This window comes from Hemicordylus capensis, chromosome 1, assembly GCF_027244095.1.
Source record: "Hemicordylus capensis ecotype Gifberg chromosome 1, rHemCap1.1.pri, whole genome shotgun sequence".
Lineage (NCBI taxonomy): Eukaryota > Metazoa > Chordata > Lepidosauria > Squamata > Cordylidae > Hemicordylus > Hemicordylus capensis.
Window position 1 is genome coordinate 104,528,122 of NC_069657.1, and position 16,771 is coordinate 104,544,892.

Genomic DNA, 16,771 nt, shown 5'->3' on the forward strand with positions numbered 1-16,771 from the left:
GGCAGGAAACAGCATATTATTAAATATTATCTGGCCTTCAGGGTCCAAGAAGTGAAGCAATAAAGCCCTCTGTTTTGCTGGAATAAAATCAGGGCTCTATATGGTGAGGAGGTAATTGCACAAATAGGGAATTTGTTTCCCACAAATAAGGAAACAAATCCTTTGTTTCCAGGGAAGATCAGGTTCTCCTGGGGTGGACAAGAAAAAAAGGTGGTGGTGGTATCTGAGCCATGCTGCAGTGGGCTTCCAGTGAACAACAGAGTCCATAACTGAAAAAGGAAAATACCTTCAGGGGTTGTGCAGGTCAGGAAGCTACAGAAACAATCAGCAGCAGTGATAGTAGAAAGTAGTTCAGGAATGTAGGCCCAGTAATGCAATTGTGGCACTTCCCCAGCTATGCTTGGGCACCAGCTATATAGAAGAGAACTTTCATGCACCCACATATTCTGGTCCTAGTCCAGCACTCTAACCAACTAATAAATGGCACATCACTTGAAGTCAGCAATCCTCAGATGGGGAACAAATATAGTGTGTTTGCAAGATGAGGAGACAGAAGTTCTAACTTGAAGTGATGTGTCCCCTGCACAAGGAGAGGGAGGAGGGCAAAAACCATTCAGACCATCTATTCCTCCAGAATATGTTGGTGCATGAAAGTTCTCTTCTAACCCTTGTTAACCATATTTAAAGTAAAAAAGAAAGCACTAATAATTTCATCCTACACCTCCATGATGCCAAAACGACTCAACTCTTTTTCATTTAAGCAACAGCCACGTTCATCATCATAATTACCACCACTCCAGCCTACTTTTCTTACTTTACAATATGAAGGAAAAAAATAATTAAAGCATCAGGGAGGGGTGGAATCTTTCTAATTAAAAACAAAGAGGGAAAAGATATTAATATGAAATAGGAGTGCAGTCTTTAGATACTATGTATTTGGGAGTAAGTTGTCCTGAACTCAGATTTACTTCTGAATAAGTATAGAGAAGTAAACGTTTCAGACCATGGGACCAGATGGGCATAAAGTATAATGGATAGTAGTAGATGTGTCACATTCCTATGTAGAGCCAAGGTGTGTACATGATAAAAGTCAGCACGACCCACACTAAAATAGCATCTAAGTAGATAAACAGCCTAGTAAATACCACCAATTTTTTTTTGTAGAGAATGCATTTTTAAAAAAGAGATCTATGCCAAAACAGCAGTGCTGGAGGAAGCTTTGCCAGAATGCATCCGCTATTCTTCCCTGCCTGACTTTCAAAGGGTTCCAACACCCCTTTCAAGCCCACTAAGACCCCTGTTTTCAAAGAGCCTAACCTGATCACACTTACCGGAGAAGGCAACGTCACCCAAGCACCTTCCCCAACCTTGAGTCCCGTAGTCTTTCAAGCACACACATACATCCAGCTGCGAAATCTGACTACTCCATAAAGCTGCAAGAGAGGAACGGCCACATTCAAGGCTGGAATGGGGGGGGGGGCAAGGAAGCAGAAGCCTGGATGGATGCAGGACGTGAGAGGAAACTTTCAGAGGCTGCGCTGATTTGGTGGTGGGCAGGGTGGGGGGGGGAAGAATCTCCCTCATAACAAGAGGCTTTAGCAGCTTTATGCTTTAGCTTGGTGTCCACAGGCTACGGGCTCTCCCCTTTTGCAGGCTGAGCCTGCATACATGTGGGTGGGCGGGGGTGGAGAAGCGGGCAGCAACCACTCAGCTAACCAGAGGGCTCAGAGTCCTGCAAGTCCTCCTGCTGCTCCATGTCTTATTTAACTTATAAGTTAGAAAAGCTCAGGCTTGACGTTACCTCTTCCTTGCTGGCAGCGCATGTTCCAGGCAGCAGCCGACCCATCAGTCATGCATCTTTCTGGATCATGTGGGGTGCCGCTAGCCAATGGATGGGGAAGGAGGAGGAGCCCACGAGGCAAAAGGGTGGAGGGAGGGAGAACTGAAACAAGGAAATACGGCGACCCGAACAAGGAGAGAATGTTTTTTTAAAATAAAATAAAACAATTCAGGAAGAAGCTGTGGCGGGTGCTAGGTGGGGGAGACATGTGACATGTCTCTGGGCCCCCCCCCCAGAGGCGGGGGCCCCTAGACAACTGCCTCCCCTTGCCTGATTATAGTTACGCCCCTGGGGTGGGATTAGTATGTGTATCAAATCTGTGAATTGCAGCTATAAACGTACCCAGAAACATGAAGTGCTTTGGAATAAATCTGCAATGTTTGTAAGGAATTGACTTTAAAAGCCTATTCTCATGAGCAGCCTAATCCTGACAAGGGCAACCCTGCCTGGGTTGGGCTGCTTGTGTGGAACACCAGGATCAAGCTTGATCCCATTGCTGCCCTTCTGCCAAACCCAGCCTTTAGTCTTGGCCTTTAGCTGAGGTCAAACGAACCTGAGGTCCGTTTAACCTTGGCAGGTGATCATAAGAACCATCGCCGCCAGCTTAAAAGGCTCCCACCCACCACCGGCCTGCCACCATTTTCAGCAGCTAGCTGGGGGAAAGGAGTGGCCATGCTGAGCTCATGGCACAGCATACCCTGGAATGCGGAAGGGGGAAGTCCTCCTGTTCCCGGTTTCATCCTCGCCATGCTGCCATTCATGTGGGTGTGTGTTGTGGTGAAGGCACAGACAGCTGCCACTTCTCTGCCAGGGGAGGAAGGTGACATACACATACCGAATAGCTCCTGCCTTCCTTGAAGCCCTTGGGAGTGGCAGCCAGAGGTCGTGTGCAAGACATCTCCATGTTTGTATTTTGGGGATTGGCAGTACAGTACTGCATTTCAGACTCAATAGCAAAAGCAACAGCTGAAGCCAGTTTTCATGGAAACGGTTTCGTTTTTTGACACAGACTAGTCAGAACTCCTTAAGTTACACCTGATTTCAATAAGGACAACAAAAGCCATTGTGCCACTGAAATGTAAATTTTAGCATCACCTTTAAAAATTGAAAGTGTACAAGGTGCTTTCCAGCTTAGCCACTCAACAGCAGCAAAATGCTTCCATTCAAGCAAATCGCATTCAAAATTGCAAAGCGCCCGCAGGGGGAACAGTCTCACAAAAACTAACAACTCGGGAAAATAGCAACTTTTTAATCCCGGATATATGACATTATAGCACTATATCGCAGCAATTAAATTCAAAACAAGGCACTGGAAATATGAACAGCACCCTGCTGTCAGTGTAGGGACTGTGGTGTCACAACACAAGAAGTGCGGAAGCACACTTCAGAAATATGTTGTGATCCCGCTGCGGGGTCTAATCTGGAAAGTGCCCTGGAGATCTTATGATCTGAATTTGCCAAAAGTAAAAGGCGACCTCTTTTTAGTTTTGTAGTAATAACATTGCTCTGGAAATCCTGCTGTTTGTGGAGTTAGCACAATAATGTTGCATTTTGAAGTTCTTGCTGCTGAGTATTCAACCTTCATCCCAGATGGAATGCGTCTAAATTCTTAGCTCAAGTGCCCTTAGCAGATACTGTTCTACATCATTACAAACACCAAATCATAGGTCAGCACAATTCTTCAGGCTTGACTAAAAATGAGCTAGCATGAAGACTCAATTTTCTAGTGAATTACACAGTAATGCTGCTTCTCCTACAGGGACTTCTAATATAAGGTAACAATTTATGGAGGATAAGACACTTCTACCTTTTTATCATTAAAATAACCAGATGTTGCCATGAGATCACATTCCTGTTCATTCTAGAAACAATGCTCATGAACTAGGCTGATACAACACAGTATTACAGCAGTAGTTTACAAAGTATGTTACAGGAAACCCTGGGGCTCGTCAGAAGCTTATCAAGGATCCTCAGTGTCAAGATCTATAATGGCAGACAAGTTTCTCTAAAGAATACCTTGTACTGTATAGCTGTACAAGCTATATAATATCACTAAATTCTTAGCCATATAGAAGAATATAGGTAAGGTGAGTGCTGGTTGTATTCTAAGGTAAGTGCTGTTTGTATTCTAAGGTGAGTGCTGGTTGTATACTTACTTACTTACTTACTTATTTAACCTGTAAACCACCCAAACTTTCATCTCTGGGTGGTTAATAACAACATCAAAACAATTAAAACAAATATAAAAGGTTAAAACAGTTTAACAATTTTAAAACAGTATAAAATTAAAACTACAAATTTAAAAAGCTGAAAATTAAAGCTTGAGTGAAGAGGTGGGTCTTCAGTTGTTTTTTAAAAATAGTCAGGGATGGGGAGGATCGTATCTCAGCAGGAAGAGCATTCCACAATCTCAGGGCAGTGAACGAGAAGGCCTGTCTCTGTGTAGCCACCAAACAAGTTGGCGGTAACTGGAGACGGAGCTCCTCAGATGACCTTAATGAGTGATGGGGCTTGGAATGAAGAAGACGCCCTCTTAAATACCCAGGGCCTAAGCCATTTAGGGCTTTATAAGTTATAACTAGCACTTTGTATTCTGCCTGGAAACCAATTGGCAGCCAATATAGCTCCTTTAACAAGAGAGTAATGTGGTCTCTCCGAGATGACCCAGAGACCAACCTGGCTGCCACATTCTGAACCAACTGAAGTTTCTGGACTATGTACAAAGGCAGCCCCACGTAGAACGCATTACAGAAGTCCAGTCTGGCGGCTACCAAAAGATGTACCACTGTTTTGAGGCCATTGATCTCGAGAAACAGACACAGCTGACGTATCAGCCGAAGCTGATAGAAAGCACCCCTGGCCACCGCCTCAACCTGAGAAATCAGGGAGAGGTGTGGATCTAGAAGTCCTCCCAGACTGTGGACCTGTTCCTTTTGGGGAAGTGTGACCCCATCTAGAACAGGTAGGTCAAAATCGTCTCTGGTGTTCTGACCCCACACAATAAGTACCTCTGTCTTCTCTGGATTCAAATTCAGTTTATTCTCCCTCATCCAGCCCATTGCCTCCAGGCAGGCATTCAGGAAAGATAAGCCATCTCCTGAAGAAGTTGACATGGAGAAATAGATCTGGGTGTCATCATCATACTGATAACATCGCCACTCCAAATCCCCTGATGATAACTCCCAGCGGTTTCATGTAGATATTGAAAAGCATTGGAAAGAGTATGGAGCCTTGAGGGACACCATACTTAAGCTCAGATTTTAAAGAGCAACAATCTCCAATTGCCACCATCTGGAATCTGTCCAAGAGGTAGGAGCAAAACCACTGTAAAACAGTGCCTCCCACCCCCAACCCCCTCAGATGTTCCAGAAAGATACTATGGTCGATAGTATCGAAAGCTGCCGAGTGGTCCAAAAGGACCAACAGAATCACACTTCCTCTGTCAATTCCCAATTGGAGATCATCCATCATGCCAACCAAGGCAGTCTCCACCCCAGAGCCTACCCGAAAACCAGTTTGAAATGGGTCTAGATAATCAGTTTCCTCCAAGACCGCCTGGAGCTGAGAGGCCACCACCCTCTCAATTACCTTTCCCCGCCATGGGAGGTTGGAGACAGGCCTATGGTTGCTCAACTCTGAGGGATCTAATGTAGGCTTCTTTAAAAGAGGTCTAATGATTGCCTCCTTGAGACAAGGAGGCATCCTGCCTTCCCTCAGAGAAGCATTTATGATTTCCACCAGGCCTCCTACAACAGCCTCCCTCCTAGATAGAACAAGCCATGTTGGACAAGGGTCAAGAGAACAAGTGGTAGGCCTCACCGCTCCAAGCAGCTTGTCCACATCCTCAGGAGTCACAAACTGAAACCAATCCAGTCGAACCACATAAGAGGAGTTGTCGGACACCTCCAGTTCAGACATCAAATTAATTGTGGAGTCTCCATCTAAATCAGCCAAATCCAAGATATTTGTCAGAACTCTGCAAATTAACTGTGTACCCTAGATCATGTCCAATAATTTTCTGGAATATTCAGGGGCTCCTTCCTTGTTATCTACATTAAATATAGAAATGGTTTCCTGAAGGCATCATCTCATACTCATACTGTGTGGGAGATGGCAATGGTAAACTCCTCCTGTATTCTACCAAAGACAACCACAGGGCTCTGTGATCGCCAGTAGTTGACACCGACTCGACGGCACACTTTACCTTTTCCTGAAGGTAGAAAACTTGAAAACCACAGTATTATGGAAATATGAAAAAATATATTCAATAAACTGAGAGGTTGTATACACAACCCAAATCACCTCGGTCGAAGGGCTGGTGGGGCTATCTCCCTCACACTATTCACACACTATCTCTCTCCCCCATTCGCTCATCCATTTGCCATGGCACACAAGTGGCAATGTGGTGAGCAACAGAGCAGGGAGCTGGAGGAGGAAGTCCTCTGGCATCTCTCAATGCCCTGCGCTAGAAGCACGGTACATTGAGGGATCCTCCCTCAGTTGGACACTCTTCCCACCTGGCTGTGTGAGAATGCACTGCCTGCAGCCAGAGCACACATACAACCTCAGCATCAGGTTAAGGGCCCATAGCAGTGCTGGAATTGTGCTCAATCCCAGTGCTCCACACAAGCAAACTAAGCAAACTAACCCAGCCTGGGCTGCCCTAGCCTGAGTTAGGGTGAGCTATTTGTGAGAATAGCTTCTGAGAGTTTTCAAGGTCTCCATTAATCTCTAGTCAATGTCACTTCTTGATCATATTAGTGGGCATGATCCAACCAGCATTTAAAGTACTTAAATGAACTCCCATTGTTAAACCTGCAAGTTAAGCATAATTACCCCTTTTTCATTGAGATCATCGTGACTTTAAATTCATCTTTGGCTGGACCTAGCCCATTATTCTCATTTGTGACCTTTGACACAGATCTTGCACTAGCTAAAACAAAATTATTGAATCTTTCTACTGTTGCTAATAGAAGCTGTTGAGTTTTGGATCCTTACTATAGATTTTTTATTAGTTGAAGAAGTGATGACTCCTAATGAGTGTGATACATTAGTCATGCCTTGGAGTCTATTCAGTGCTGTTACAATTAACAAAGCTAGATGCTTCAACAGCATTCTAATTGGATTGTAATTGGAATCTAGTCTGAACCCAAACAGTTGTTTTCACTTCTGAAATTTAAGATCTCATCTGGATGATATTAAACTTAAGTACTGGGATCAGTGGATCCCAACCAAAAACAAACAAACAAACAAACAAACAATACCTGCAGACAGCTTCCATTTACTGTGCATTAATAATCAGAATGCCTAGAACTCTGCTTTAAAAATCATTATTTCTGCCCAGAAAACCCCAGAAGACAAATATAGGAAAAGTTTTTATATGTGCAGTTGTACTCATAATTATTCAAAAGAGACATACCCTTACTTTTTAAAAAGGTGCTGTTCACGAGTACAGTCGTCCTTCACCTATCGTGGTTTTCCCAATCGTGGATTTGAGTATCTGTAACTGGGAAATTGCGACTGCCCTCGCCAACCACAACCTGAGTAGCCGCGGTTTGGTGAGGTTTTTAAAAGAAATTTGGGTTTTTAAAAGAAATTTGGGGGAAAAATAATTTCGGGGGTCTTGGAATCATTTCCAGGGTTAGAGGGTCATTTCTGGGGGTCAGAAGGATACTTCTGGGGGTCAGGGGGACATTTCCGGGAGATAGGGGGGATTTTTTCAATTTATTACCTTGTTTTCAGTCGCTTTGCAACTGCAATTCCCCTAACCCCCTGTTTGCCATTGAAACCAATGGCTCATCTACCGCAAATTTGCCAACCGTGACGGTTTCCAGGAACGGAACCCTCGCAGTTGGCAAGGGACAACTGTACAGCATTGAGAGTGCATCTGGAAGTCTTTGCCCCAGTGTATCACCCACTATCCCATCTGTACTCTTCATGGTTACGGCTTTTTTCTTAAGAGGCAGATGTTGTACGTGTGATGGCAGACATTTCCATGACTGCAAGACTGGGGTACCCCAGCCTTGCAATCATATAAACATCCACCATCACACTTACAATGTTTGGCTCTTTGGACAAACACTATACCCATGAAGAGGACAGGAGGATCCAGACACTCTCTGAATGCTGTACTCATGTAGAGCATTTATTAAAAACTGTCCGGACAGGGCTACAGTTACATGGAGAAGCATTTTAACATACAATGGGTAGTAGATAGCCGCCGCCCCCCTTGAAATGCCGCCTTTTCCTGTCAGAGTTCCTTTTCCTCCAACAACTGACTGAAAGGCAGATTGTCAGCAATGTAAGTATATCCTGGCATGGACTTTCCATGATTCTGAGAATTTGGCTCTTACATTGCTGTCTGTTATATAGCTTCTAAAGGCACAGGAGCCCTGCCAGGGGACTTTCCAGATGGCACCTTGAAATTGTTTCACTATGTATAGGCTTGCTGTCCATTTTGACACCATCTTGCATAGGGAGCCCTTCACACAGCCACAGCCTGTTTCATAAGTTTCAGACTTAACACATTAAATGTGTATTGTGAAATAGAAGCTGGTTTTTTTAGTTTGGAGAACAGTCTGATGGCATTACTCAGAAGTAAATGATGGAGTTCAATGGGCTTCCTCTTAGATAAGAGTGCATAGGATTGCAGCTGTAGAAGTGAGGCTTGCTTTTAGAGGTGTGTATGTCAATTGCCTTTTTTTTTTTTTTTTTGCATGAGTCCGCTGCCCTTGTGCAAATTCACTGAGGGGGGAAAGGGGAAAGAAGGTGAGGGAAAGCTGTCAGTCACCAACTTCCTCCTCCTCTTCTCCCTCAGAGAAGTGCCCTGTATGCAGATCCAGGTGTGGGGCTTGCTTCCTCTCTTCCTCCTCCTTTCTCTCTCTCCCCTCAAAGCTTCAGCAAGGGAGGAAGTGGTGTAAAATCCAAAGCAGTTAACTCTATCTGGCTTCAAAACATTAGGGCTAGCTGTTGGATGTTACCCCCCGCACAGTCTGGAAAGCACTCAGGAAAAGTGTGGTAACCTCATTTCTCCTATTTTGCAACCTTAACAGTGCAATTGATATGTGTGTGGAAAACTATTTCTATACATGGATTGCCCATGCACATACTTTGGTTCCAATGTGTTCTACAAATATGGACTTGTTCTGTAAATTTTAATTGAGTTTTAGTTTGCTGTGTAAATATCAGGGAGATCAATGGTACCAGAAATATATACCAGATATAGGTTAAAGTGGTGTTATGTCTTTCTGTGGCCCTTTAAATCATTCTTTCCCCTCCTTGCCCACCATGGAAGGAAGCTTACTAGACGGTCCAGTGTGATATCTGCCTTCATAGAAGCTACTTGCAGATTTGTAAGTTATTCTTTTGAAAAAAGGAAGGTGGGGTGCTTTTTCTGTTGTAAAAGAGAAACATGATATTCTTAAAATGCCATAGAAATTACTAGATGATGCAATAGAGCTGTATTTAATAAATGACAATCTCTTTAAATAAGTCAGACAACAGGGGGCAGGACAAAATTTCCGATTCCTAATGGAAAAAACAAATATTGCAAACATCTGCATCAAACTGTCAGATAAAATATTATCATCGTTTATTCCCGTGTCTTCAATTCCTCCCTCGGAAGTTTGACATACCAAATCATATTATGATCCACACCATGATAGCTTTCTTTATTTGGTTAGTATTTAGTGCTTTGGGCTGAACAGAATAACCTGATTTCAGTATATTCTATATTTTATAAGTTATTTTTTAATAACTTTTAAAAATGCTTCTACATGCTCTGAGCTTTCACTAGGTCACATCAAAAGTCTAGAAATTAAACCATAATGGATTTCCCCCATAGGAGACTATTTATTTGTTAGTTTGTTTAATATATTTGTACACCTCCCCAAACATCCATCTCTTGGCAGTTTACAGCAACATAAACAAATGAAAACAGAAATTAAAACCTTAAAACAATTTAAAACCATAGGTCTCATTAAAAAGCAAATAAAAATTATTATTAAAAAGTGAATAAATGTGTCTTTAAAGACTTTTTAAAAGTTGTCAGGGATGGGGAGGCTCTTATTTCAGCAGGGAGGTCATTCCAAAGTCCTGGGACAGCAACAGAGATTTCCTGTCCATGCATAGCCACCAGATGTGCTGGTGGTGACTGCAGAGGAACCTCTCCAGATGACCTCAAAGGGAGATGGGGTTCATAGTGAAGAAGACATTCTCTTAAATATCCAGGACCTATGCTATTTGTAGGGATGTGCAAAAGGTTTCGGGCACAGAACAATCTGTGCCTGAAACAGCGAATTTCGGGGAATTTCGGATTCAGGGCCGAAACGAATCACCCACGAAAAGATCTGAGAAATTTCAGGCACGAGCCGAATCACCCGAATTTCGGGCCCGAAAATTTGGGTGATTCGGACCTCCATTTCTTTGCCTTCTTTCCCCCCCTCCATTTTGAGCTATGACGTCTATTTGAATTTCCCGCCTTTTTGCATCCCATTGACTTCAATGCAAAAAGGTTGGATGTGACGTCTGCTTGAATTTTGGGTGCAAAATTCAAAATGGCAAAATAGTGGGGTGGGGTGGTAGTGCCTAATGGGTGGAGGCTACCACCCCAATTGCAGAGGGATTGGGCAAAGGGCTGATTTTTGGTGAATTTCTGAAGTTTTCGTGTCTTTGGGGCAGATAGGGGCATAACGTGGGATCTGTGCCAAAAGGATGGGGTGGTGTGGTAGTGCCTAATGGGTGGAGGCTACCACCCGAATTGCAGAGTGATTGGGCAGAGGGCTGATTTTTGGTGAATTTCTGAAGTTTACACATCTTTAAGGTTTTCCCCCATGAAGGGTGTATCGCTTCACATCGGGGGGAAAGTGGTGTCCTAGAGGGGGGTGGAGTTGGTGGTAGTGCCGGGTTTGGGCAAGGAAGCTACCTGAATTTTTTCAAAGGATTTGGGCAGAGGGCTGATTTTTGGTTAATTGTTGAAGTTTTCGCGTCTTTAAGGTTTTTCCTCATAAGAAGTTAGAATGGAGCTTTCATCAGCCCCATAAGTGCACTTAGGGGGTGCTGGGGTGGCCCAGAGCGAGTGGTGGTGTAGTGCACATAGGGTGCCAACCACCCCCATGGGTTTCTAACCCATGGCGTACAGGGTTCTGTTGTTTATGAGGGATTCTGAGTGTGGATTCTATGATAGCAAATGAGATTTTCAATGAGACACCATGAATCCACTCTAATTTGCTATAATAGAATCCACACTCAGAAAACCTCTGAAACAACAGAACTCTGTACGCCATGGGTTAGAAACCCATGGGGGTGGTTGTCACCCTATGTGCACTACATCACCACTCTCTCTGGGCCACCCCAGCACCCCCAAGTGCACTTATGGGGCTGCTGAAAGCTCCATTATGAGGAAAAACCTTAAAGACGCGTGATTTGCCAAAAATCAGCCCTCTGCCCAAATCCTTTGAAAAAATTCAGGTAGCTTCCTTGCCCCTACCCGGCACTACCACCAACCCCACCTGGCACTAGGACACCTCTTTCCCCCCGACGTGAAGCAATACACCCTTCATGGGGGAAAACCTTAAAGATGCGTAAACTTCAGAAATTCACCAAAAATCAGCCCTTTGCCCAATCCCTCTGCAATTGGGGTGGTAACCTCCAGCCATTAGGCACTACCACCCCACCCCACTCTTTTGGCCCAGATCCCACGTTATGCACACAATCTTCCCCAAAGACACTAAAACTTCAGAAATTCACCAAAAATCAGCCCTTTGACCAATCCCCCTGAAATTTGGGTGGTAGCCTCCACCCATTGGGCACTACCACCCCACCCCACTATTTTTCCCCTGGGACCCGCTTTTTTGCCCCAAATTGATTCAGATTCAGACCCGAATAAATTTGGGTCCAAACCAAATTGGGGGGTGATTCGGGAGGGCCATATTCAGCCACAGAACAGAACGAGGGTGTTTCGGCTTGGGTCCGAGCCAAAACACCGAAAATCCGAATTGCACACCCCTACTATTTAGGGCTTTATAGGTTATAACTAGGACCTTGTATTACTTTGCTGGAAACTTATTAGTAGCCTGTGAAGTTCTTTTAATATAGGAGTAATAGGGTCTCTCACACATTTTATACCAACATTAGTTTCTAGACTAAAGGCATATAGTACACATAGAGCAGATTGCAGTCTGGAGGTTACCAGCATATGCGTACCACTGTTCTGAGGTCATTTATCTCAAGAAATGGATGCAGCTGGCGTAACAGCCGAAGCTGATGGAAATAACCTCTGGCCACTGCCTTAACCTGAGACACGAGGGAATTCTTTGGATCCAGAAGCACTCCCAGTGTGACCCCATACAGAACCAGCATATCAAATTTGTCTCCTGAGTTCTGTCTCTGCCCAATAAGTACTTCCATCGTATTTGGATTCAGTCTCAGTTTGTTATCCCTCATTTAGCCCATCACTGACTCCAGGCAGGCATTTTGGGAGGTTATGCCTCTCCTGATGATATCTCCCAGAGGTCTCATGTAGATGTAGATCTCGGGAGAAGAGAGCTGATCTTGTGGTAGCAAGCATGACTTGTCCCCATAGCTAAGCAGGGTCTGCCCTGGTTTATTATGAATGGGAGACTAGAAGTGTGAGCACTGTAAGATATTCACCTCAGGGGATGAAGCCGCTCTGGGAAGACCAGAAGGTTTCAAGTTCCCTCCCTGGCAACATCTCCAAGATAGGGCTGAGAGAGATTCCTGCCTGCAACCTTGGAGAAGCCGCTGCCAGTCTGTGAAGACAATACTGAGCTAGATAGACCAATAGTCTGACTCAGTATATGGCAGCTTCCTATGTTCCTATGTTTAAAAACATTGGAGACAGTATGGAGCCCCGTGGGATGCCATATAAAAGTTCACCTTTTGAAGAACAATCTCTAATTGTTCCAGACACCATCTGTAATTGTCCCAGACACCATCTGGGATCTGCCCAAGAGGTAGGAGCGGAACCACCGCAAAGCAGTGCCTCCCAATCCCAACCCCCTCAGATAGAAGGATAGTGTGGTTGATAGTATTGAAAGCCACCGAGTGATTCAAAAGAGAGTCACACACCCTCTGTTAATTCCCCATTGGGGATCATCCATCAGGATCACCAAGGCTGTCTCCACCACATAGCCCACCCGAAAATAAGTTTGAAATGGGCCTAGATAATCAGTTTCCTCCAAGACTGCCTGGAGATCTAACTTGCCCAGCCATGGAATGCTTTGGCATTAGGATGCCTGTAATTCTAGGTAACATTAAATAGTAAAAGGACTGTGCACCTCATGGGTGGGTGGAGTGTCCCAAATAAGTAAGGAGATCTAGGCATAGGTAGGGCTGATTCAAAAAATCCTCTTAGAAGCAGTTTCAGCAAAATTAGAGGACGTCAAAGTAAGATGAAACAGGGTTACTTCAGGTGGGCAAGAACTTCTGCTAAATGTTGAAAGAAGGCAGCTTACTGCTGCTGGGTGGCACTGGCTATAGCAGCAGTGGTGTCATTTTTCTTTTATTTGTTTTTTTTAAAAAAATGCTTTACACCATGCTTCTGTAGGTGGAGGTAGTAGCAACAGAGTTGAAAGTGCTGTTCTTCTTCCTGGTGGCCAGCTCTATTGGGCCACCCTTTCCCCCCAGAATTGCCCAGGAAAAATACTAGAGCATGATGCCGCTGCTGCTGCAGCACAGAAATCCATTGCATTTAATAGTTGGGGTTGAATAGTTGGGAAAGCATCACAATGACCTGTGTGCTACGCCCTCCAGGAAACTCTGCATCCCTGCTCCAAAAGCATCAGGCAACATCCCTGCTCCAAAAGCATCATGTGTATAGGAGGACAGGGGGAATTGTGTGAGGGGTGCTGCTGTGTGTCCATAATCCTACACATTAGTCACTATGTCAGCCTCTGAGTTCAGTGGAACTTAGTTCTAGCTAAGGGTTTTTGGGATTAGATTCTCAGTCACACTTAATTGGGTGTGACTGGGACTACTAACTTGGCAATATCATTTTAGCCTACTTTCTTCAATATCATTTTAGACTACTTTCACTTGGAATGCAGCATTATGAAATCATCTTGCTCTGTGTGTGTGTGTGTGTGTGTGTGTGCGTGCGCGCGCGCGCATGGATGCATACTCCTAACAACTGCAATGCCTCGACTAATTTGGACCAAATGTGGTACAGTTGTTGTGCTATGTAGGGACACCTCAAAGGCATATTATGTGATGATGTGATCCACCCCAATTCAAGATGGTAAACATGTGAACCTTTGAGGTGGAAGTGGGATAACTTGTTAACCGCCAAACTGATTTGCTCCAAACTTGGTATATATGTTTTGTTAGAGTACATTAAGCCTTGATATTATTTATTATTTATATATTATTTATTTATTTAACTATCATATTTTAAACCTCCTGATATATAAATCTCTAGGCGATGTACAAATTTTAATGTTAAAAATCACAGGTTAAAATACATAAAACACAGTAAAAACAATATGACACAAATTATTAAAATTATTAAAATTCTAATTAAAGGCTTGCAAGAACAGGAGAGTCTTGAGGGTCTAACAAATCTCATAAATTCTGGAACCCATTTCAAGATGGGGGTTGTGTGTGAGTCCCCCTCAACAACATCACAATGCCTGGACCATCAAATTTAGTACCATTTGTAGTGCCTCATAGGGGCATTTCAATGACATGTTTTTAGTCTCCTATCCTCATGGAAAGTAGCCTTATGAGATTGCCTTGCTGTCCATGTGGCCATCTGTCCATTTCTCTGTGTGTCCCTAACAACCTTGCAGTGCCTGGGTCACTTTTGGATCAAATTTAATAGAGTTGTAGTGCCCCATAGGAGCATTTCAACTGAGTGTTTTATAACGAGGTCATTACCTCCTTGCCTATGTGCAGCACACCCTATTCTTACAAAAAAGCCTCTGGTGACTACTATTACTGGGACTCTGCATATTGCATTTGGTGATAACAACAAAAAGTACATTTATTTGAAGGTGGTTATTACCAATTAAACATACAGTGAAAGGAAAATAGGTGGATTCATTCTTACAATAACTTATTGTTATTTCAATATTGGCATCGGTGTAGGGTGTTTCTAGATTAAATAGTTCAGATATTCTGAATATACTGCATACACTCCTACCTATTCCCTTCCCAAAGCTATGAAGTGTTAAGTTACTTAGTTTCTCATTTAGAGTAAAGAAATTTTTCAGAACTTGGTTAATAATAAGTATTTTTCACACATTCAGATTGAAATCTTTGTGAGTCTGAGGAACAAGAGAGGTCTGAGGTCTTTCTTTGTGATAGCTTAAACATTTTCAGCAGTTCTTACGGTTTTCAAAAATATACTTCTGCCGTTGGCGAACTTACTTCTCTGTAAATAATTCAGGAAATAAAATGCAAAAGATCGCAATTTTATGGTTAATTTATGGCACAACTGAGAAGATCCTGCCCTTCATACCCACCAACCACACTTCAGAGGGCAGATGTACAACAAAGCCTCCCCGGCAATTCTCAGAAAATGCATAAGATCACATGGAAGCATATATTCCTTTAAGTACCAAGGAACCAAACTATTAAACCCATAATAACCAGCATTTTAAATTGAATTTAAAAAACTACTCGAAGCCAGTACAAATAAATCAACAATGGACTCGGATGCTCTGAATGACAGCTCCCCATCAGCAATCTGGCAGCAAAATTCTGTACTACTGCAGTTTTCAAACACTCTTCAACGACAGCCTGATAAAGAGCACTGCAGTCGTCTAAAAGGGATGTGACCAAGGCATATCTGGCAGTGACCAGGTCTGTCTCCTCCAGAAATCAGTTACCTGTACATCAGCTGAAGATGTGCAAAGGAAGTTTGCAAATGGGTCACAACTGTCACTTGACTTTCCACAAGCAATCTATTCTAGAAGCACTCCCTTGTGTGTGAACCTGATTCTTCAGTGGAAGAAGTAACCACCAGTCTTGGATCAGCTTTTCTAACCAAAAGAACTTTTGCCTTGTGTATCTTCCATCTCAGTTTGTTAGCATCGCACAAACCAAATAGCAAACCAAATGGTATCCCACAAACCAAATATTGATTCAGGACATCCACTGCCTCTTTAAAATCTGATGATTAAAAAGAGATAAAATTAGGCATTATCACAAATATATCATAAGTTAAAGAGACATGCCTATCTAGAATTCCACATGTCTCTTGATACATACACATGGATGCCCTGGGTATGCAGTTTGGCTCATTCACCACATACGAGACAGTTTAGCACATCCTGTTTGGGATGGTTTTGGAGTAGCCTCCTCTGTTGAAATAGTGGGGAAATCTTTGTAGATAGGGGCTGTACTACCCATATGGCATTCCCCTACACCAGGCCTTAACTTAGCCATCCCACCAGCTGTTTTTGGACTACAACTCCCATAATTCCCAGTCACAGTGGCCAATAGCAAGGGATTATGGGAGTTGTAGGCCAACATCTGCAGAAGGGCTGAAGTTGAGTAGCCCTGCCCTTCATCATGTATAAAATCTGTATAAAATATGAATTTACCTCTATAAAATCTTTATAGAGCTATAAAGCTCTAGAGCATAGGATCATTTCTTCAGTGAAGGAATGCCCATTGCATGCTCTATTGGGAATGCCCAATGCATGTTTTTCTGGCAACAGTAGCTGCTAAACTAACAGTAGGGCAGACTTCTGAGTAGTATATATAGGATCATCACACATGAGGCTAATCAGGAGCAGTAAGGGCTATGGAGAAGGACTGAATCTTTAAGAGGTCTTTATATGTGCACAAAACAGCAAATTATTGTAACTATTAATAGCAATTCAACAGTTCTGCTCTGTTTGTCTCTGTATTTCAATGTTTGGATAAAACTAAGAATTAGGTCGGGGCAGTGTGGGGGGAGGATTTTCC